The sequence below is a fragment of the Bos taurus genome, chromosome 13 (assembly GCF_002263795.3).
Source record: "Bos taurus isolate L1 Dominette 01449 registration number 42190680 breed Hereford chromosome 13, ARS-UCD2.0, whole genome shotgun sequence".
NCBI classification, from domain to species: Eukaryota; Metazoa; Chordata; class Mammalia; order Artiodactyla; family Bovidae; genus Bos; species Bos taurus.
In genome coordinates this window covers 65,178,638-65,202,293 of record NC_037340.1, presented here as the reverse complement: position 1 = coordinate 65,202,293, position 23,656 = coordinate 65,178,638, and the positions used below count along the sequence as shown (strand labels likewise).

At 43.9% G+C, this 23,656-nt stretch overlaps 1 protein-coding gene across 2 annotated transcripts in view; it reads right to left on the bottom strand.

Moving 5' to 3' along the window:
• The window catches only part of EPB41L1 (erythrocyte membrane protein band 4.1 like 1), a 176,660-nt gene extending 154,404 nt beyond the window's left edge, over positions 1-22,256 (bottom strand). For both annotated transcript variants that reach the window (XM_025001212.2, XM_025001216.2), the window contains exon 1: positions 18,120-22,256. The gene's annotated coding sequence lies outside the window, so the exon portion shown is untranslated. The remainder of the gene's footprint in view (positions 1-18,119) is intronic.
• Between the last annotated feature and the right edge of the window lie 1,400 nt (positions 22,257-23,656).

Genomic DNA, 23,656 nt, shown 5'->3' with positions numbered 1-23,656 from the left:
ACACCCTGGACACCCCTGGGCTGCATTTCTGCGTTGGTTCATCTGCTTAGAGCTGCGGAATGGCTGTCACCACCACCGCTGCCAGGCACTATGCCAACTAGTGTCTTTTTTTTAAAACTTCATTTCTGTGAACAGAAAATGCATGTACATACTGCAAATTTTAAGTCATAAAAAGATATATGTAGGTAAAAATAAATTTCCCTCCTTTCCCTCTTTCCAGCCACTCATTCCTTCTCTCACTGTATCCTGAGTATGCTTTGAAAGATAACCTATGCATTTTCACAGATTGTGTAGTCTTTTTTTGTACACACATGGGAGCATGCTAGACATACCATTATGTACTTTGCTTTTTATTTATTTCTTATTTTTAATTGGAGGATAATTGCTTTACAATGTTGTGTTGGTTTCTGTCACACATCAACGTGAATTAGCCACAAGTATACATATGGCTCCTCCCTCTTGAACTTCCCTCCCAACCCTCCACCCCATCCCACCCCTCTAGGTTGTCACAGAGCACCAGGTTGAACTCCCTGTGTTATACAGCATCTTCCCACTAGCTAGCTATTTTACATACAGTAATATATATGTTTCAATGCTGCTCTTTCACTTCTTCTCACCCTCTCCTTCCCCAACTGTGTCCACAGGCCTGTTCTCTGTCTGCACCTCTATTCCTGCCCTGCAAATAGGTTCATTTGTCCTTTGTTTTTTTAACTTGAAAATTCCGGCAATCTTTTCATAGGAGTCTACAAAAAGCTGCCTCATTCTTTGTATGTTAGGACCATGATTTATTAAAACAGTCCCCTATGGATAGATACTGAGGGTGTTTCTTTTCTATTACAAACAACAAATCAGTGCAAATCCTGAACATACATCATCCAGCATGTGCTGGACTAGGTTTACAGGACACATTCCTAGAACTGAAATTATGTGCTTCATATGACCTAATACTTTATATGACCTAATACTCTCAACAAGAGTTTAAAGTGATCGTAATTATACTGACTATGCAAATAAGAAGACTGAGGCTTAGAAATTCAATAACTTGCACAAAATCAGTAGAGTTGAAATTCTAATGTGGACAATCTGACACCAGAGCTACCACAATCATTCCCCTAGTGTTTCTGAAACTTTAGTACGCATCAACAACACTGCGAGGGCTTGTTAAAACATAAACTACTGGGCTTCTCTGGGGATCCAGTGGTTAATAATCTACCTCACAATGCAAGGGACACAGGTTCGATCCTGGTCAGGGAAGATTCCACATGACTCGGGGCAACTAAGCCCACGTGCCACAACTACTGAGCCCGTGGGCCCTAGAGCCTATGGTCGCAATACAAGAAGCCACCACATTGAGAACCCCGAGCGCCGCAACTAGAGAGCAGCTCCCGCTCACCGCAACTAATGATGATCCAGCACAGCCAAAATAAATTTTTTTTTTTTAAAGCATAGATTACTACGCCCTACCATAAGAATTTCTTGGACTTCCCTGGTGGTCCAGTGGTTAAGGCTCTGCACTTCCCCTGCAGGGGTCAGGGGTTTGATCCCTGGTTGGGGAACTAAGATCCTGCATGTCATGTGGCATGGACAAACAATAGAATAAAAAAAAGAAGAGGAAAACAGCAGAGCTCTCTCTCATCACTATGTGAGGACACGTGAGAAAGCACCTGTCCGCAGGCCAGGAAAAGGGCCTCATCAGGAACCAAATCCACGTGCACCTTGATCTCGAGCTTTCCAACTCCCAGAATTTTGAATAACAAATGTGCGTTGTTTGAAACCTCAGTCTATGGTATTTTGTTACAGCAGCCCAAGCTGACTAAGACAGAGCCCTTGGGAGCAGAGCTGTTTATTTCCTCCCATTCCTCCCTTGGCTTATAATGAAATCAGTGAGGCAGCTAGGCCTCTGTTATTAATGGAAAGGCAGCATCTCAGAATGCTGGAGCTTGATCGAGATAAGCTAGTCCGGTGCTCTCATTTATTATTATTAATAGCTATAATTCATAGCACACCCATGCACTTGACATGCTTACTTTTTTTTAATTCCCCCGAATCTAATTCTCTGGCATGTGAGATCTTAGTTCCCTGACCAGGAATCAAACCCATGACCCCTGCAGTGGAAGCACGGAGTCTTAACCACTGGACCATCAGGAAATTCCCTCCCTGTATTTATGTTCTCCTTATTCTCGTACACAGCCTCTTTCTCCATTTCATGCAGTTGATGTGGCCAGTACACACACACACATACACACTATGAAAAAGATTTAAATTCAGGAATGTGGAAGTAGACCTGAGGTCTGTGGAACAGAGTAGCAAGGCACTGACAGAGACATCCCACAAACGTGAAGAAACAAAGCCACGTGGCATTGTGGCTCCCACTCACCAGCCTGTCTCCTCAAGGTGCTGACTCTGTTACACCACTAGGTCCTGAGCCTGGGACCTTGAGGACCCCTGCAATTTCTTCCAGCTGCTCCCTGTGTGACCTCCATTCCTTCTCTCTCCATCCCCCGAAGGCCCCATCCTAGGTTCTCTGCCCTGTCTAAGCCCTTGCTATGAACCCCCAAGGCCAGACTTACAGCTGAAAACATCTGGGGCCCAGCTCCCTGGCCAAGGAACATCTCAGAAGCCATATGTTGGGGAGCTGGAGTGAAGGAGGTCATTAGGGAGAGAATTTCAGAGGCCAAGTCAGACTCAGCTGGTCAGCTGCAGTTCAGGCAGCAATCTGATTCAACTGACATTATGGGATGTAGAAGAGGCAGCCGATAGTCAGGTGTAGCCAGAGACAGACGCTGTCCATAAAGCAGAGTCAGGCAGAGGCGGCCAGGGAGGGTCAGTCAGGCAGACTCAGTCATTCTGAAACCCAGTCCCTGGGATTTCTCTGGTGGTTCAGTGACTCTGTGCTCCCACTACAGGGGCCACGGGTTCGATCCCTGGTAGGGGAACTAAGAACCTGCATGCCGCACAGCCAAGAAAAACCCAACCAAATACAAAACAGCACAAAAACTGGGTCGCTGAGATACAGTTAGATTCAGTCAGTCAGCCAGAACCAGCCAGCCGCAAACTCAGCCCGGCAGTTTGGCAGATGCCCTCAGTCCACTCTTCAGGAGGGCTGATCCCACCTGTCAGATGGCCACTCAGGCGGACCTCACCAGGCACAGAGGCTGTAGTAAGGCCAATGCAGTCAGGGTAACCAGCCAGCTTATCAGCCAGCCAGTCAGGCAGACGCGCAGGGGCCTCGGGCAGACGCACAAGCCCGGGTGTAGTTAGAATCAGCTGAGCTGAGCTGGGGTCAAAACGCCAGCACAGAGGAATCAGTGAACCGGTCAGTCAATCACACAGGGCCTCGGTCACTCAGATACAGCTTGTCGAGCACAGAGGGAATCTGGTCAGTCAGAAACAGCAAGATCGACTCAGTCAGACACGCGCCGTCGGTCCCAGCTGCCATTAGCCAGGTAGGGCAGTCAGTCAGTCGACTGTGGTCAGGCAGACAGATCACGCGGTCTTGGTCCATCAGGCATTCACGAAATCTGTTTTCATTAGACACAGCCAGATAGAGACAGTGATGGCGTCTGTGGTCAGTCAGACACAGTCGGCCAGTCAGAGGCACTTCTGTTAGGCAATGATGGAATCAGAGAGCCGGGGCAAAGTTGCCGCGGAATCCCAGAACTGAGGCCCCAGGCCTCTTTTCTGGGAGGAACCTTGTTGGGGCGGGGCTTCGCTCTGGGCGGGGCCTCGTTCTCTCCTCCCGACAGCCTCCGGGCGTTGCCATGGCAGCGTTGGACCCTGCCGGAGTCGCTGGTTTCCTCCCTCAACCCCCCTCCACCAACACTGTGCCTGCGGAGTGGAGGTCCCGGCCGCGTAGTGGCGGGGCGGCGAGGTTGGGCAGGCTGCTCTCCGCAGCGCGGCAGAGGCTGCGGCTCGCGCTTTTGTCGTCCCCTTGTACAGAGGGGGATGATGGGGAGCCCGGGAATGACACACGTCAAGCTACACAGTGACAGAGACCCAGAACTTCCACCTCTCCAGAACCCTGCGTTGCCCCTCAGGAGGAATCAGATTTCCCCAGGCAGAGGGCGCGTACGGAAACGGGAGAACAGCTCTTGGAAAGATTCTGGGCTTAATAATGAATAGGGCGAACACTCACCTTGTACCAAGTGCTGTAATAACAGCTTCGTGTACAATAATTCACTCGAGCCTCACAATTTTCTTTTGAGGGAAATAATAAAGGTTTCCTTATTACAAACGGGGAAACAAGTACAGAAGGGCTGGTGACTTGACCAGAGTCAAGGGGCTGTGTGGGGAGCCGGGATTGGATCCTGGGAAGTCTAACTCCTGACATGGGCTCCCGGGCGCTCCGCACACCTTCTGGTCCCTTCCTTCTGACCTCGGAGGGCAGAGATGAGTCACCTTCAGAAGGCCTCCATGGTCTCCTTAAGAACACCCAACCCTGTGTATGAGGCTCTTGTTTTCATCTCTGCTTCAAGGATTCAGAATAAGGAGCTATCGAAACCAGGATCCTGGCCAAACCAGGGAACAAACTGTGGGTCTATCTCACAGAGTTCAGAGAAGGGAAAACCTGTGAGATCAAAGAAGCCCAGGGCCAAGAGGCCACTGGAAGCTGTCGCTGGAGAACCCTATGGGCACAGCCTCAGAGCTTCGAGTTTAAAGATCTTTGAACAAATTTCAGCAATGTGAGCCAGGAGTTAGAATCACATCATGGGTCATAAACTCAAATGCCTACAAGGGCCAAAAAAGTCATGAAAGTCATAAAAAGAAGTCAAGTGACCAGAATGCAAAACTCTCCCCATCTAAAGCGGGCACTGCCTCCTAACTCCTGCCCATCCTGTTCTCAGACTCCTGCTGTCTCTAGCCTTCTAACTGGGTGATGCTGGCTAAGTCAATTAACATTAAGTCTCAGTTTTTCCATCTGTCTAGTCCGGGAAGGAAAATTTGGCTTTATCTCACCATAAAATGGTGAAATTTTAGGGCAATTAAACACATTTTTGTACATAGAAAATATTTTGTAAGCTGTAACATAGTCTAACATACTCTATAAAGTGGAGGGGGTATGAAGAGGAGGTTGACTGAATGTCTGCTGTACATCTGCTACATGGTCTACGGGTTCTGACAGCATTCCTCTAGGCAAAGCTTAGCATCCCTCTTGTATAGAAATACAGAGGAGTATACCCTTCAAAAAATATGCTGACTTACTCAAGGTCACAAGTTTGTTTGTATGGAGTCCATTTAGAATTTAATTCTCATTTCTTTTTTAAAAAAATATTTATTTATTTGGCTTCATCTGGTCTTAGTTGGAGCACATGGGTTCTTGCTGTTGTGGTACATGGGCTCTGGAGCATGTGTACTCACGCTTAGTTGCTCCAAGGCTTGTGGGCATATGGGCTCTTAGTTCCCCAACCAGGGCTCAAACCCACATTCTCTGCATTGCAAGGCAGATTCTTAACCTCTGGACTACCAGGGAAGTCCCTCTAAGACTTCTGAGACTAGACTGTTGTACCAGTTGTTTTGCAAAGTGTTGCTTGGGTCCCACTAGTTGCACTAAGATGACTTCAAGTGAAACCCAAATGAAGATGTTAAAAATGGTTACACAGTTTTTGTTGTTTTCAGTTTTAAAGGAACCTTATTGATACTACAGAAGTCCTAAATTTCACACAGCCAGGCTGCAGTAGTAGGCTGAATAATGACCTCCCAAAGATGCAGAGATCTAATCCCTGAAGCCTGTAGTAATTTATCTGGGAAGAGGGTTTTTACAGATGTGATTAATTAAATTATGGATGTTGAGTTGAGATCATCCAGGATTATCCAGGTGGGCATGAAATGCCATCACAAATATCCTTACAAGAGGAAAGCAGAGAGAGAGGGGGGTAGGCAGACACATAGAGAACAGCAGGAGAAAATGAAACCTTGGAGGCAGAGATCAGAGTGATGCAGCCAGCAAGCCAATGAATGCAGGCAGCCACAGCCTGCAAGAGACAAGGACAAGTCTGGAGGGAACATGGTCCTCTCAACACCTTGATTTCAGCCCAGTAAATCTAATGTTGAGATTCTGGTCTTTAGAACTATGACAGAATACAATTCTGCTGTTTCAAGCTATCAGTTTTGTGGTAATTTGTTACACTAGCCACAGGCAACAAATACACAGGTCTACCTCTGCATGTCTTAAAAATTCATGTTCCAAACCACTAATGTGTACATAACCCCCCTTACTAAAAATAATACAATTACTCTAAAATAATTTTATAATTACAGGAAACAAATGTAAATCTTTGATTTACAGAGTACAGAGATTTCCTATAGCACAGAGAGTTTCCATGTACTCCTCCCCCAGTTTCCCATACTGCTAACATTTAACATGACTCTTAACATGCATTAACATGACTTAACATGCATTGGTCACAACTAAGAAACCAACTCTGGTATCTTCCTATTAACTGAACTCTACATTTTATTTGGATTTCACTAAGCTTGCCCCCTAACATCCGTTTTCTGTTCCAAGGTTCCATCCAAAATACTGTATTACATTTAATCTGCATGTCCCCTTAGTCTCTTCCAGCCTGGGACAATTTCTCAGACTTTCCTTGTTTTTCATGACCTTGACAGTTTTGAGGAGTACTTTGGTGTTCATTATTTTGTAGAGTGTCCCTCAATTTAGGTTTCACTGATGCTTTTCTCATGGTTTCAGTGAAGGTTATCGTCACGGTTAAGTGGCCTTTTTCATGGCATCATGTCAGGGGTAGGCTATTAATACGACTTGATCACCTTGAGTGCCTGGCCAAGGTAAAGTTTACCAAGCTTCTCTCCTGTGAAGTTACTTGTTTTTTCTTTCTTTCTACTCTCTGAAAGCAAGTCACTAAGGGCAGCCCCCTTTCAGGTGGAGGAGGGGGAGAGAAGATTAAGCTCCATATCTTGGAGGGGATAAACAATTTGGAAACTTTCTTTAGGAAGATTTGTCCCTTCTCCACTTATTTATTTGTTCCATTATTTATTTACATCCGTATGAACTCATGGATATTTATACTCTGGGCTATAATCTGGTACTGTGTTATTTCTTTTCTTGCTCAAATTGCTCCAGTTTTCGCCACTGGGAACTCTTTCAGGATGTCTCTTGTGTCCCTTTGACTCCAACTGTTTTGCATTTTGGTTGCACTAAGATGATTTCAAGTGAACTCAGCTTATCTTTTTCAAAGAGCTGTATATTTGTAATATTCCAGATATTAGGAAAACATAACGTGTATGTCCAATTGATGATTCACAGACAGCACTGAGGACAAGGCTAACATAGTGATGATTGTGCTGAGTGAGTCAGTTCACAGAGAGGTATTAAGTAAAAACTGGTATCCACGGTACAAAGGTATGGCGGGAGTTGTTAACGCTGATTAGGGCATGATTCAAGTTTGAGAAACTCTGTACTAAAACAGAACCGTCTCAGATTCAGGCAGTGATGATAAAGATGAGGATTACGAGCAGCCTCTCTGGGACACACCCACACACAATCCATTCCCCGGAGCCCTGATGCCAAGCAGACCTGCCTCGGTGCAGATACGTGCTGATGTTGATAACGCTGGAACTGCGCATGCCCAGGCCGGGGAGGGATGGATGCGGCGCTGTGTTTGTCTCCCAAACGAGCTGCGTGGGTGGCTTGCTGTTCAGCACCGTTCCCGCTAATGAGCTTGGAACCGCTGGCCTAACAAACACGCTCCATGTCACAGGCCTGACATGTGATGTTTCCCGAGGAGAAGTGCCAGGAAGGCTCGTTATTTTTACTTTTTTTCCTTGTTTCACCCTTGATCTGAGACATGCAGACAGACATGGCCGTGGCCGGAGTCAACAGTCAGACCCCGTACACCCCGAGTCTTGCCTGGGGTCTGTAGGCCAGTTCTCCAGCCCCACTGAGGATGCTTACATTGGAGTATTTAGCTTGCCCTACTCTGCACCATCCTGAGTCTTGACCCAGGCCCTGAATCTACCTCCTGGTTGAGCAGTGATGCCCCAGAATCTCTGACCTGATCTGAAATAATCCTTCAAGAAATAAGTCTTTTTAAATCTCCCTGCTTCTAGTCTGAACTGTGGGTGGCTGCAGGCTGGTGTGTACTCAGGCTTCTAAACCCTCTCTAGTGCCAGGGAGCTCTGGAATCACAAGACCTTGGTTAGAATCCTAGTTCTTCCAAAGAACTAGATAAATTACACAGCCTCTCATAAAAGGAGGAGAGTAATACGTACTTCACAGAATTGGAAGGAAGGAAGAATTGCAGTGCAAATTAAATGAGACAGTTATTAACACAATGTCTGACCCATAGTAACTGCCCAATAAATTCATTCGTCTAACAATTATTCAGTTCAGTTCAGTCACTCAGTTGTGTCCGACTCTTTGCAACCCCATGAATCGCAGCATGCCAGGCCTCCCTGTCCATCACCAACTCCCGGAGTTCACTCAGACTCATGTCCATCGAGTCAGTGATGCCATCCAGCCACCTCATTCTCTGTCGTCCCCTTCTCCTCCTGCCCCCAATCCCTCCCAGCATCAGAGTCTTTTCCAATGAGTCAACTCTTCCCATGAGGTGGCCAAAGTACTGGAGTTTCAGCTTTAGCATCATTCCTTCCAAAGAAATCCCAGGGCTGATCCCCTTCAGAATGGACTGGTTGGATCTCCTTGCAGTCCAAGGGACTCTCAAGAGTCTTCTCCAACACCACAGTTCAAAAGCATCAATTCTTCGGTGCTCAGCCTTCTTCACAGTCCAACTCTCACATCCATACGTGACCACAGGAAAAACCATAGCCTTGACTAGCCAGACCTTTGTTGGCAAAGTAATGTCTCTGCTTTTGAATATGCTATCTAGGTTGGTCATAACTTTCCTTCCAAGGAGTAAGCGTCTTTTAATTTCATGGCTGCAGTCACCATCTACAGTGATTTTGGAGCCCCAAAAAATAAAGTCTGACACTGTTTCCACTGTTTCCCCATCTATTTGCCATGAAGTGATGGGACCGGATGCCATGATCTTCGTTTTCTGAATGTTGAGCTTTAAGCCAGCTTTTCACTCTCTTCTTTCACTTTCTTCAAGAGGCTTTTTAGTTCCTCTTCACTTTCTGCCATAAGGGTGGTGTCATCTGCATATCTGAGGTTATTGATATTTCTCCGGGCAATCTTGATTCCAGCTTGTGTTTCTTCCAGTCCAGCATTTCTCATGATGTACTCTGCATATAAGTTAAATAAGCAGGGTGACAATACACAGCCTTGACGTACTCCTTTTCCTACTGGAACCAGGCTGTTGTTCCATGTCCAGTTCTAACTGTTGCTTCCTGACCTGCATACAGATTTCTCAAGAGGCAGGTCAGGTGGTCTGGTATTCCCATCTCTCTCAGAATTTCCCACAGTTTATTGTGATCCACACAGTCAAAGGCTTTGGCATAGTCAATAAAGCAGAAATAGATGTTTTTCTGGAACTCTCTTGCTTTTTCCATGATCCAGCGGATGTTGGCAATTTGATCTCTGGTTCCTCTGCCTTTTCTAAAACCAGCTTGAACATCAGGAAGTTCACGGTTCACATATTGCTGAAGCCTGGCTTAACAATTATTAATGCCCACTATATGCTGGGCATAGTACTGGGTGCCAGGAAGGGACACAAGGAGAAAACAAGAAAGAAAAAAATAATAAACTAGCAAATTAATAAATAAGGTAAAGCATATAGCCAAATCCTGTGTACAGTGCCTAGCACAGAAGTACACAGACGAGTTAAATTTTTTTGGGGGGGGCCACACCGTGTGTCATGTGGGATCTTAGTTTCCTGACCATGGATCGAACCATGATCCCTGCAGTGGGAGCATGGAGTCTTAATCACTGGGCCGCCAGGGAAGTCCTGAGACATGTTTTTCTTTATTTTTTTTAGATTTACTTATTCATTATTTGGCTGTTTCGGTCTTCATTACAGTATGTGGGCTTTCTCTAGTTACCGTGAGCAGGAGCTACTCTTTGTTGCGGTGTGTGGGCTTCTCATTAAAGTGGTTTCTCTTGTTGGGAAGCACAGGCTCTAGGCCAGTGGGCTTTCAGTAACTGCAGTGTGTGTGGGCTTAGTAGCTGTGGTGCATGGGATTGGTTGCCCCTCGGCATCTGGGATCTTCCTAGACCAGGGATCTAACTGGTGTCCCTTGCATTGCAAAGTACATTCTTAACCACTCTACCACCAGGAAGGCCCCTCCAGACATGTTAATTACTAGTAAAATAATGAGGTGGATGAATGAAGGAAATAAGTAAGGTCACTTGATGATAACTGGAAAAAACCTTTTTGAGACAGAGAGGTCAGGAAATGTCCTGAGATGTGATATCATATAATATGTTTTATTATATGAAAGACATATTACATGATATCACTCCAAATAGTAATGGAGCTGAGACCTATAAAGTGAGAAGAAATTTAGCCTTGCCAGGAGCCAGATACAAAGCCTTTCAGGTAGAGGGAACAGCATATGCAAAGCCCCTGAGGTTGAGAAGAGCTTGAAGAGTGGAGAAAAGAGCAAGGAGACCAGTGTGTCTGGGACGTAACAAGAGAGGGCAATAGGCCAGGGTAAGAAGTTTGCATTTTGTTCAAGGTACAATAAAGAGCCACTAAGGTTGAAACAAGATTTGATTTCTGATTAAAAGTTAACTCTGGTTTCTGTAGGGAAAACGGATTTGAAGAGAAGAGTAGTAGAAACAGTCAGAACTTCAATTAAGAGGCTATTCAAGTCACCCAGACTAGAGATATTGCTGATTCAGACTAGGTTATAGATCTGCACTGCCCTATGACTTTCTAGATGGTGGAAATGCTCTATCTATCTCTGTGCTCAGACAGTATCCACTGGCCATCTGTGGCTCTTGAGAACTTAGAATGTGACTAGTGCAACTGAGGAATTGAATTTTTAATTTCATGTTATTTTAATTAATTAAAATTTAAATAGCCTCCTGTAGTTAATTTAAACATACAAATAGCTCATACAATGCAATAACAAAAAAACAAACAACCCAATCAAAAAATGGGCAGAAGACCTAAATAGATCTTTCTCCAAAGAAGACATACAGACGGCCAACAGGTACATGAAGAGATGTTCCAATACCACTAATTATTAGAGAAATGTAAATAAAAACCACAATGAGGTATCACCTCACACCGGTGAAGGGCTATCATCAAAAAGTCTCCACATAATAAATGCTGGAGAGGGTGTAGAGAAAAGAGAATCTTCCTACACTGTTGGTGGGAATGAAAATTTGTGCAGCCACTATGAAAAACAGTATGGAGTTTTCTTAAAAAAACTGAAACTAAAGCTACTGTATGATCCAGTCATCCCACTCCTGGCCATATATCTGGAAAAGAGGAAAAGACTTAATTGAAAAGACACGGGCATCCCTATGTTCATAGCAGCACTATTTACACTAGCTAAGACATGGAATAAGACATCCTGGAATGTGAAATCAAGTGGGCCTTAGAAAGCATCACTACGAACAAAGCTAGTGGAGGTGATAGAATTCCAGTTGAGCTATTCCAAATCCTGAAAGATGATGCTGTGAAAGTGCTGCACTCAATATGCCAGCAAATTTGGAAAACTCAGCAGTGGCCACAGGACTGGAAAAGGTCAGTTTTCATTCCAATCCCAAAGAAAGCCAATGCCAAAGAATGCTCAAACTACCACACAATTGCACGCGTCTCACATGCTAGTAAAGTAATGCTCAAAATTCTCCAAGCCAGGCTTCAGCAATATGTGAACCGTGAACTTCCTAATGTTCAAGCTGGTTTTAGAAAAGGCAGAGAAACCAGAGATCAAATTGCCAACATCCGCTGGATCATGGAAAAAGCAAGAGAGTTCCAGAAAAACATCTATTTCTGCTTTATTGACTATGCCAAAGCCTTTGACTGTGTGGATCACAATAAACTGTGGGAAATTCTGAGAGAGATGGGAATACCAGACCACCTGACCTGCCTCTTGAGAAATCTGTATGCAGGTCAGGAAGCAACAGTTAGAACTGGACATGGAACAACAGCCTGGTTCCAGTAGGAAAAGGAGTACGTCAAGGCTGTGTATTGTCACCCTGCTTATTTAACTTATATGCAGAGTACATCATGAGAAATGCTGGACTGGAAGAAACACAAGCTGGAATCAAGATTGCCGGGAGAAATATCAATAACCTCAGATATGCAGATGACACCACCCTTATGGCAGAAAGTGAAGAGGAACTAAAAAGCCTCTTGATGAAAGTGAAAGAAGAGAGTGAAAAGTTGGCTTAAAGCTCAACATTCAGAAAACGAAGATCATGGCATCCGGTCCCATCACTTCATAGGAAATAGATGGGGAAACAGTGGAAACAGTGTCAGACTTTATTTTTTGGGGCTCCAAAATCACTGCAGATGGTGACTGCAGCCATGAAATTAAAAGACGCTTACTCCTTGGAAGGAAAGTTATGACCAACCTAGATAGCATATTCAAAAGCAGAGACATTACTTTGCCAACAAAGGTCTGGCTAGTCAATGCTATGGTTTTTCCTGTGGTCACGTATGGATGTGAGAGTTGGACTGTGAAGAAGGCTGAGCACCGAAGAATTGATGCTTTTGAACTGTGGTGTTGGAGAAGACTCTTGAGAGTCCCTTGGACTGCAAGGAGATCCAACCAGTCCATTCTGAAGGAGATCAGCCCTGGGATTTCTTTGGAAGGAATGATGCTAAAGCTGAAACTCCAGTACTTTGGCCACCTCATGGGAAGAGTTGACTCACTGGAAAAGACTCTGATGCTGGGAGGGATTGGGGGCAGGAGCAGAAGGGGATGACAGAGGATGAGGTAGCTGGATGGCATCACCGACTCAATGGACGTGAGTCTGAGTGAACTCCGGGAGTTGGTGATGGACAGGGAGGCCGGGCGTGCTGTGATTCATGGGGTCGCAAAGAGTCGGACACGACTGAGTGACTGAACTGAAGTGAAGACATGGAAACAACCCAAATGCTGATCAGCAGATGATTGGTTTAAGAGGATATGATATATGGACTTCCCTGGTGGCTCAGCTGGTAAAGAATTCACCTGCAATGCGGGAGACCTGGGTTCGATCCTTGGATTGGGAAGATCCATTGAAGAAGGGAAAGGCTACCCACTCCAGTATTCTGGCCTGGAGAATTCCATGGCCTGTATAGTCCATGGGTCACAAAGAGCCAAGACATGCAAACAACCCAAATGCCAATCAGCAGATGATTGGTTTAAGCAGATGTGATATATACATACAATGGAATAGTACTCGGCCATAAAAATAAATGAAATATTGCCATTTGTGGCAACATGGATGAACTTAGGGAATATCATACTAAGCAAAATAAGTCAGAAAGAGAAAGACATCGTATATTACTTATATATGGAATCGAAAAAATTATACAAATGAATCTATATACAAAACAAACACAGACATAGAAAACAAACTTATGGCTACCCAAAGGGGAAAAGGGGGGTGGATAAATTAGGAGAATGGGATTAACAAACTACTATACATAAAATAGATGAGCAACAGAGATTTACCATATAACACAGGGAATAATACTTAATACCTTGTAGTAACATAATGGAAAATAATCTGAAATATATCTATAACATATATATAATTGAATCACTTTGCTGTATACCTGAAACTAACACAATATCATAAGTTAACTATACTTCAATTTTTAAAAAAATAGCCTCTTGTAACTAGCAGCTACTATATTATATTGGACAGCCCAGGAAATTGGCTGCACCTTAAAAATATTTAGGAAGGAGATAGTACCTGTGATGGTTAGGGGATGGAGACTTAGAGAAGAGTAGTATCAAAGATGTGTGCCAAGTCGCTTCAGTCATGTCTGACTCCTTGCACCCCATGGACTGCAGCCTGCCAGGCTCCTCTGTCCCTGGGGATTCTCCAGGCAAGAATACTGGAGTGGGTTGCCATTTCCTCCTCCAGGGGATCTTCCCAACAGAGGGATCAAACCTGTGTCTCCTGCATTGCAGGTGGATTCACCTGCAGGTAAGCCACCGGGAAGCCTAGTTTTTTATTTGAGAACTGGGTGGATGATACTACCATTTACTGATTTGGAGAAAAGCAGGCTCTGGGGAGATACCAAGAGTTTTCTTTTGCACAGGAGGAGTTTAAGATACTGTTAGAACACTCAAGTGGAGATATCAAGTAGAAAGCAAAATGTGTACATGGTTGACCTCATCATCTTTAGGTTCCAATGGTATCAGCCTGTTGGCTGCTTAGAAGGGAGGGAGATCAGAAAGGGGACCAGGAACTCCACACTGAGACTTTCCTTTTCCTTGTCTTGGTTATTCTGCCAACTACTCACTTAGCCAGGTAGATCTTGTTCGAAACCCATGTATGATCTATAACTCCTCCTTCCCCCTCCTCCCTCTTCTCTCCAGGTACTGAGCCCAGGGGCTCCTTCCTTTGCTAATCTAGAAAGCCTTACCCCACCTGTTTTCTGCTCCTATAGCCACTTCCATGGTTCAGGCCTCTGTTATCTCATAGTGGACTACAGCCTCAGTGCCCAGAGCTCCTGGCCTTCTCAACATTCCTGCTTTCCACCTTCCAGCAGAAGGGTCTTCCTGACTATAGGATTTTCCTCCTAGGAATCCTGTGTGGATCTGCATCAAGAGTTTCAAGCCTGAACCAACCCTTGATCTTTCTTTAGATTTCTAGAATTGCATCCGAAAGAAATTAGAAGCCTCCACAAAGTTAGAAAAACCACAAGAATGTTGCTCACGACATTTATTATAAAAGCTAGATGTATACTTCTCAACCACATCTTACATGACCTATCAGCAGTGTTTGACACTGTTGATAACTCTCCCTGGAAACACTTTCTTCATTTACTTCCAGGATACCACATTCTGTTTTTGTTCTCCTACCACTTTGGTCACTCCTCAGTCTCCTTTGCCGGTTCCTTCTCATCACCCTGATCTGTACACGTTGCAGTGCCCCAGGCCTCAGACCTGAGAACTCCCTCTCTCTCTGTCCATGCCCTTGGTTCTCTCATGCAGCCTCATTGCTTCAAAGATAATCTATATACATTCTGATGACTCCCAAAAGTACATATTCAGCTCAGACTCTCCCCTAAATGCCAGACTCACAAATCCAACTGTCTACTTGACATTTCCACTTGAATGTCAAACAGGCGTCTCAAACTTATCATGCCCAAAACTGAATTCCTCACAGTCTCCCCTAAACTCCCTCTTCCCATGGTTTCTCCCATCTCACTTAAGGGCAATACTCTCCCTTATTTGCTCAGGCCAAAAGCCTTCGAGTTATCCTTGATTCCTCTCTTTCCCATTTCACATCTGGTCTATCAGCAAATCCTGCAGGCTGGATCTTATATATATCCTGAATTCACCTTTTTGCCATCTTTGCTGCCATCAGTCTGGTACAAGCCACTATCCTATTTCACCCTCTTGACAGCCATGGTCTATTAGGTCTCCCTGCTTTTACCTCTGGTTCTACATCAGCTATTTTCCATGCTTCAGGCCAAAACCCTCCAACAGTTCCCATTTCACCAAAAAAAAAAAAAAAACCACCAACTTCCATACTTGAGTGGTTTAACGTCTACACTTTTTACTTCTCACTCACTTTTTACTTCTCACTAACTTGCTCTAGTCTGTTTGCTATTCCTGGATCAGGCCATCTCCGTATTCCTCAGCTTAGAGCTTGTTCACTGGCTGTTCCCTTTGCCAGGAAGGCTCTTCCACCTGACATCCCCTTGGCTGGTTCATTCCTTCACTCCATATGTCTGCTCAAAAGTCATCTGGGCACCATCTAAAGCATTCCACAGGCACACCTCATATTCTCCTTATTTTATTTTTTCATAGCACTTTCACCATTTCTGCCCTTTCACACATTTTAAGGATTGTCTGTTTTCCCTTCTAGAGTATAAATTTCAAAAGGGCAGAAATTTTCGTGCCCATTTGCAGCTGCATCCCCCAATGCTTATGTGGCACACAGTAGGTGCTCAATAAATAAGTGGTAAATGAATGAAAGGTGCTCAGTCCTTTCTGACTCTTTGCAACCCTATGGACTATACAGTCCATGGAGTTCTCCATGGACACAATAAAGGACAGAAATGGTGTGGACCTAACAGAAGCTGAAGATATTAAGAAGAGGTGGCAACAATATACAGAAGAACTATACAAAAAAGATCTTTATGACCCAGATAATCACGATGGTGTGATCACTCACCGAGAGCCAGACATTCTGGAATCTGAAGTCAAGTGGCCCTTAGGAAGCATCACTATGAACAAAGCTAGTGGAGGTGATGGAATTCCAGTTGAGCTATTTCAAATCCTAAAGGATGATGCCATGAAAGTGTGGCACTCAATATGTCAGCAAATTTGGAAAACTCAGCAGTGGCCACAGGATGGAAAAGGTCAGTTTTCATTCCAATCCCAAAGAAAGGAAATGCCAAAGAATGCTCAAACTATTGCACAATTGTACTTATCTCACATGCTAGCAAAATAATGCTCAAAATTCTCCAAGCCAGGCTTCAACAGTATGTGAACTGTGAACTTCCATATATTCAAGCTGGATTTAGAAAAGGCAGAGGAATCAGAGATCAAATTGCCAACATCTGTTGGATCATCAAAAAAATAAGAGAGTTCAAGATAAATATCTGCTGCTGCTGCTGCTGCGTTGCTTCAGTCGTGTCCGACTCTGTGCGACCCCATAGACAGCAGCCCACTAGGCTTCCCCATCCCTGGGATTCTCCAGGCAAGAACACTGGAGTGAGTTGCCATTTCCTTCTCCAATGCATGAAAGTGAAAAGGGAAAGTGAAGTCACTCATTCGTGTCTGACTCTTAGTGACCACATGGAGTTCAGCCTACCAGGCTCCTCCGTCCATGGGATTTTCCAGGCAAGAGTACTGGAGTGGGTTGCCATTGCCTTCCCTGAGATAAATATCTACTTCTGCTTTATTGACTATGCCAAAGCCTTTGACTGTGTGGATCCCAACAAAATGTGGAAAATTCTGAAAGAGATGGGAATACCAGACCACCTGACCTGTCCCTTGAGAAATCTGTATGCAGGTCAAGAAGCAACTGTTAGAACTGGACATGGAACAACAGACTGGTTCCAAATCAGGAAAGGAGTGTGTCAAGGCTGTATATTGTCACCCTGCTTATTTAACGTATATGCAGAGTACATCATGAGAAATGCCGGGCTGGATGAAGCACAAGCTGGAATCAAGATTGCCGGGAGAAATATCAATAACCTCAGATATGCAGATGATACCATCCTTATGGCAGAAAGTGAAGAACTCAAGAGCCTCTTGATGAAAATGAAAGAGGAGAGTGAAAAAGTTGGCTTAAAACTCAACATTCAGAAAACTAAGATCATGGCATCTGGTCCCATCACTTCATACCAAATAGATGGAGAAACAATGGAAACAGTGACAATTTATTTTGGGGGCTCCAAAATCACTGCAGATGGTGACAGCAGCCATGAAATTAAAAGATGCTTGCTCCTTGGAAGAAAAGTTACGACCAACCTAGATAGCATATTAAAAAGCAGAGACATTACTTTGCCAACAAATGTCCATCTAGTCAAAACTATGGGTTTTCCAGTAGCTATGTATGGATGTGAGAGTTGAACTATAAAGAAAGCTGAGCACCGAAGAATTGATGCTTTTGAGCTGTGGTGTTGGAGAAGACTCTTGAGAGTCCCTTGGACAGCAAGGAGATCCAACCAGTCCATCCTAAAGGAAATCAGCCCTGAATATTCATTGGAAGGACTGATCCTGAAGCTGAAACTCCAATACTTTGGCCACCAGATGCGAAGAACTGACTCACTGGAAAAGACCCTGATGCTGGGACAGATTGAAGGCAGGAGGAGAAAGGGACGACAGAAGATGAGATGGTTGGATGGCATCACCGACTCGATGGACATGAGTTTGAGTAAGCTCCGGGTCTTGGTGATGGGCAGGGTGGCCTGGCGTGCTGCATGCAGTCCATGGGGTCGCAAAGAGTCGGACACGACTGAGCGCCTGAACTGAAATAAGTGAACGATTGTAGGGAATCTCAGCGTCCAACAGTCGAGGGTGTGAGGGAAGAAAAAAATACGCATGCTCGGGGAATTCTGAAAAATTACCGTTTGGAAGGGCAAGCCAGGCGGGCGTCCCAATTTCACGTGACACCTCCGTTGTCCTCCTCCCTGCCGGAACGTTTCAGTCCCGGAACCTTGGCTCACGGGTCCCAGCGCGAAGGTACTTCCGGCGCCCCTCCTCTCTAGCCAGCAAAGAGAACTGCCAAGTCAGTTCCGGCAGAGAGCGCGGCTAGAAGCGGATCGTGGCCTTCTACCCTGGGGCCCTCCAGGCCCTCCGGCCTTTGGTCGGTAGGTGAACTGGGGGGCCCCGGGACATTCTCGGGTGTGTTTTGCAGAGCGGTCGCCGAGGCTGGCAGTTGGCAGGGCCCAAGACTGGAAGCAGCCGCGAACCTCTCCCCCCACCCCCACCCCCACCCCCACCGCCGCGACCTAATGGCGTCGGCCCCTCCGAGCCAGGATCCTGCCGACCGCTGGGTCTCTTCACCCAGAGCTGCAGGGCTTGGGCTTAGGCGAAGCCTCCGCCTGGCCACCGAGAACGTGGCGCCTTTCGGCGTCGGGCGTGGCAGGACTAGAAGAATGGCGGCCGCTCTAACTCCGCGGAGGGCCGTTAGAGCCTCGGAGGCCCGGGAAGGATTGTGGACGCCAGTTCGTTCACCCTTAGGCCTTGGGGCCACGCGGATCCGCGACCTGAGGTGACCGCTCTGTCCCAGTTGGACGAGACCTCACCTCGTCCGGACAACGACGGACAAAGGCCTTAACGTGCCCGCAAGGTGAGCGGAGCCGCGGTCGACGACGGGTGGAACGTTAGCGGGCCAGTGGGCTTCGATCGTCGTTCTACCGAGACATTGATGTCGGAAGATAGAAATGGTAGAATAACATACCCCTTATGGCCAACAGAAAGTGCCCGGGGCCCTCTGGGAAGATTTACTGGCCGCTGATAAAGGCCTGTGTATATAATATGAAAAAGCTGCTCTCAACTTTACCCCCAACCTTTCAAAAGAAAACTTTGGCTACATCTAGGCCTCCTAGATGTAAAGAGGTTGCCGACGTATGATAAAATAGTTAGAAAAATCACGTCTTGTAAATGCCCATTTGTTTAAAAAAAAAAAAACAACTATAGAAAAGAAATGTCTTCTGGAAATGACTTTTCGAAATGGAGTTGTTTGATTACGTTTAGAAGCAACTTCCGGAGCCACCGAAGTCCCCGTTTGTTCAGTGGGTTGGAGGACGTCGAATGGAAGACCTTGAGGAGGAAGAATAGAAAGTTCTGTGCCAGACTGGTCATACTTAGAAGACATTTCTATATAACCCTTGTTGTGTGTGTGCATTTTGTTCCTCACTACTGTATATATAGTTAACAATAAGTACTTTTTTGAAATACCTAGTCTTTCTAGATGTTCTGAAGTGCCTGATATATGTTAAAAGTCGAGGTAGTAAAAGGACATTTTGTAAATACCTTTTTGTTAAAATTCATACGAAATGATGGGGAGTGGGGGGTTGGCCAGACCCCTTCCTGGAGCAGTACACTCTGTTTTGTGCACTGGTCGGGAGAGGGGAGGGAAGTGCAGATCTCTGCCAGTGTGTTTATAGTGAGGCAAGAGGAACCATTGTCTTTTCCGTTAGTGCATTTTGTTTCACTCTGCTGTACATATAGTGTACATAATGGACAAATGAGTCCTAATTTACAACATCTAGTCTTTCTAGATGTTAAAGAGGTTGCCAGTGTATGACAAAAGTAGAGTTAGTAAATGATACATTTTGTACATTTTGTGTTAAAAGTTTCTAGGAAAGATTGTCTTATCAAAATTTGAGCATCATAGCCCCCTGGGTATGGTGGAAAGAAGACAGAAGAGAAGGGAAGGTCTTAGGCTAGAATACTCATATTTTGAAGACAATTTCAAGATTCTAACTGTTACATGTGGCAGTTTATTCAAGACTGCTTTGTATATAGTGGACAAATTAAGTCCTTATTTGAAACATCTAGCCCACCTAGATGTTTAGAAGTGCCCGACGTATGTTAAATGTAGAGGTAGTGAAATACCACTTTGTAAATACTTTTTGCTCAAATTCATAGGAAGTATTGTCTTTGAGAATGTTAAATGTTAAACCACTCTGTGAGCAGTATACTGTTGTCTACACTTGTTCAGTGGTTTGGAGGAGGTGGGAGGGAAAGAATTAACAAAAGGTAATATGCTAGTTGTTTGCACCTGACATTTTCAGATGAAACATTTTTTGTGTGTTATGTGCATTTTGTTTTGCTGTGTATATAGTGTATATAATGGACAAATGAGTCCTAATTTTGTGACATCTAATCTCTAGATGTTGAAAGAGGTTGCCAGTGTATGACAAAGTAGTAAAATTAGCACATTTTGTACACTTTGTGTTGAAATTCATAGGAATGCTTGTTTTCTGTAAATGATTTTTTTATATGAATGTATTCAGACACCTCTAAGCGTTATACATGCCTGTACTTGTCCACTGGATTGGTGGTGGAGAAAAGGAAGTGAGGGTGGGAATGGTTCAGGCCAAAATCGTCATATTTAGGAGATACCTCAAACTATAGCCATTGTTACCTGTGTGCAATTTTCCTTAACAGTACTGTGTACATAGTGGACAAGTAAGTTCTTATATGAAATATCTAGTCTTTCTAGATATTTAGAAGTGCTTGATGCATTTTACAGTAGACGTAGTAATGCTTCTTGTAAATAGCTTTTTAAAACTGATGGGAAATAACCGTAATTGGAATTGTTAAACCTCCTCTCCAAACAGTATACTCTGCTTTTTCACTGGGTTGAGGGAGGTGGGAGGGAAGTTTGCAAAAGATGTTTTGCTAGTGTGTACTAGAACATTTCAGCTTACCATTGCTTTATATGTTAAGTGCATTTCATTTAACTTTATATATTATGTATATATTGGACAAATGGGTCCCAATTTTATAATATCTAGTCTCTAGATATTAAAGAGGTTGCCAATGTATGACAAAAGTAGGGTTAGTAAACTAACACATTTTGTACACTTTGTGTTACAATTCATTGGAAAGGCTGTCTTCTGAAAAGGACCTTTGAAAGTGAAACTATCATAAATCACATCTAAGTGATACATGTGCCTGTACTTGCCACTCACTGTTGGATGGATGGCAAAAAGGAGGAATTGGAAGAAATGAAAAGTTCTAGACCAGAATGTTCCTTCGTAGAAGATACCTTCAGGTATAACCATTGTTACATGTGTGTAGTTTATTCAACACTACTGTGTATATAGCGGACAAACTTAAGTCCTTATTTGAAACATCTAGTCTTTCTAGATGTTTAGAAGTGCACAAAGTATGTTAAAAGTAGAGGTAGTGAAATAACATTTTGTAGATATATCCTTTCATTAAGATTCATACGAAATACTCATTAAGAAATGGAATAATCAGAGTGATCAAACCACCTCTCAGAGCAGTACGTATTACTTTATTTGTGCTGGTTCAGGGAGAAAGTACAAGGGGGGTTATACCAGTATGTTTATGTTAGGCAAGGTTAACCGTTGTCCTGTATGTGTCTGCGTTTTGGTTTAGTTGTGTATATAGTGTACATAAGGGACAAACGTCCAAATTTACAACATCTAGTCTTCCTAGATGTTAAAGAGGTTGCCAGTGTATGACAAAAATAACCAATAAATACATTGTGTACACTTGATGTTAAAATTCATAGGCAAGATTTCTGAAAACTGGCAGAAGTGAAATTGTTAAAATCCCCTCTAAGCATTATAGATGCTTATTAGACTTGTCCACTGGGTAGATAAAGGGGAAGGGTCCTTGGCTAGAGTGTTCTGTTTAGATGATACTTTGAGACTGTAGCCATTGTACGCTGTGTTCAGTGCTACTGTGTGTGTGTGTAGTGGACAAACTTAAATCCTTATTTGAAACATCTAGCCTTTTAGATGTGTAAAAGTACACAGACTGTTTTGAAAGTAGAGAGTTAAAACACCTTTTAAGTTTTTTTTTTTTTTTTTTCTGTTAATAGTAATGGTTTTATTTGGGAATTGGGGTTGTCTTGGAGAGTAAGCTGAAGTTTACTGGGTGGTGGTGGGGGCGGGGGGGGGGGGGCAGGGAAGGAAGTGCAGAGAGAAGGGCTGTGTGCCCATCAGTCTTTATAGACAAGTTCAGATTGTCTACCCATTGTTCTGTTTGTGCATTTTAGTTAATATTGCTATGTATTAACAAGCAAGTCCTAATGCCCAAAGTATATCAAAAGTAGAGGTAGTAAAATAACCCCTTAATGAATGCCCTTTTGTTGGCTTTTAGGAAGGGCTGTGTCTTCTGGGAGTATCTATGTTAATCCACCTCTTGGAACTAGATGTAGTCTGGTACTTAGTCGCTGAAATGCTGGAGGAGTAAGAGGAAGGGTGAGGGGAAGGGCTCTTGGCTAATAGCTCCCATTATCTGGAAGACAGTTTTAGGTTTTAACTATAGGTCTGTATGTGCATTTTTGTGAAGTACCTATGTTTATTGTGGACAAGCTTCATTACTTTGCAACATCTAGGCTTTTTAGATGTCCTGAGGTGACAATGTATGATATAAAGTAGAGCTAGTGAATTAACCAATTTGTAAATATCTTTGTTAGAATTGATTTTTTTTAAAAGGCAGCATCTTGGACCTGGAATTATTATACCTTCTCTGAGAACTGTACATCAGGACTTGCTCATCTAGGTTGGCAGCTGAGGGGAGGAAGGAAGTCTAGAGGGAGGGCTGTGTGTGGATGTGCTCATGTTTATATTTTGATGATAACCATTGATGTGCGTGCATCTCCTGGCTGTACTATATATAGGAATGCATTGTTTAATAATTCAGCAGAAGCATACCTCCTTGCTAACACCGTAATAGTTTAGATCAGATGATGAACCCTCCTAGAACTATTATGCTTTGTGTGCTCTGTTGCTTTATGTCTCATTTTAATTGAACATTAAGGGAATGTAGTATTTTAATCATGATCTAGAGGCCTGTTGCCATTTTTGTCTTTGAAATTTTTGTTGCCAAGTAAGGCAAGATTACATTTTTTTCCTTCCAGATTGAGTTGGTGTAGTATATTCTTGGTTATCAAAATACTCATAGCTTTGGGACTTTGAAATGGTAAATATTCATGATGTGTGAAACAGCATGATACATAACTGTAGGTCTTCATTACATAAAAATGGATGCTTGGTTGTGAAGATACACAAACGAGACCTAGAAGGACATGTCACGGTAAACTGCTTGTGATTCTGAATGACTTCGTTTTTTGCTTCTTGTGCTTTTTGGTTTCCTATTATGCACATGTTAACTTTTAAGAAATAAATGTTATTTTAAAAACCTTAATGAAGTTTCCATTCTTGTAAAGTTAGCATACACACTCCATAGAACATAGCGTCCTCGTCCTTCATGCCCAGGCTCTAAGGCATCTCATGAGGCCTTTCATTGCTTATATACCTTCCCCCGCACCACCCCATGTCTTGCTACCCTAGGTAGCTCTGCTCTTGCGGCGTTTCCAACTTTGCTCAAGCTATTCCTTCTGCCCTTTGCACATTTTTCATCTAGCAGAATCATTCTTTGTTGCCCTCTCAAA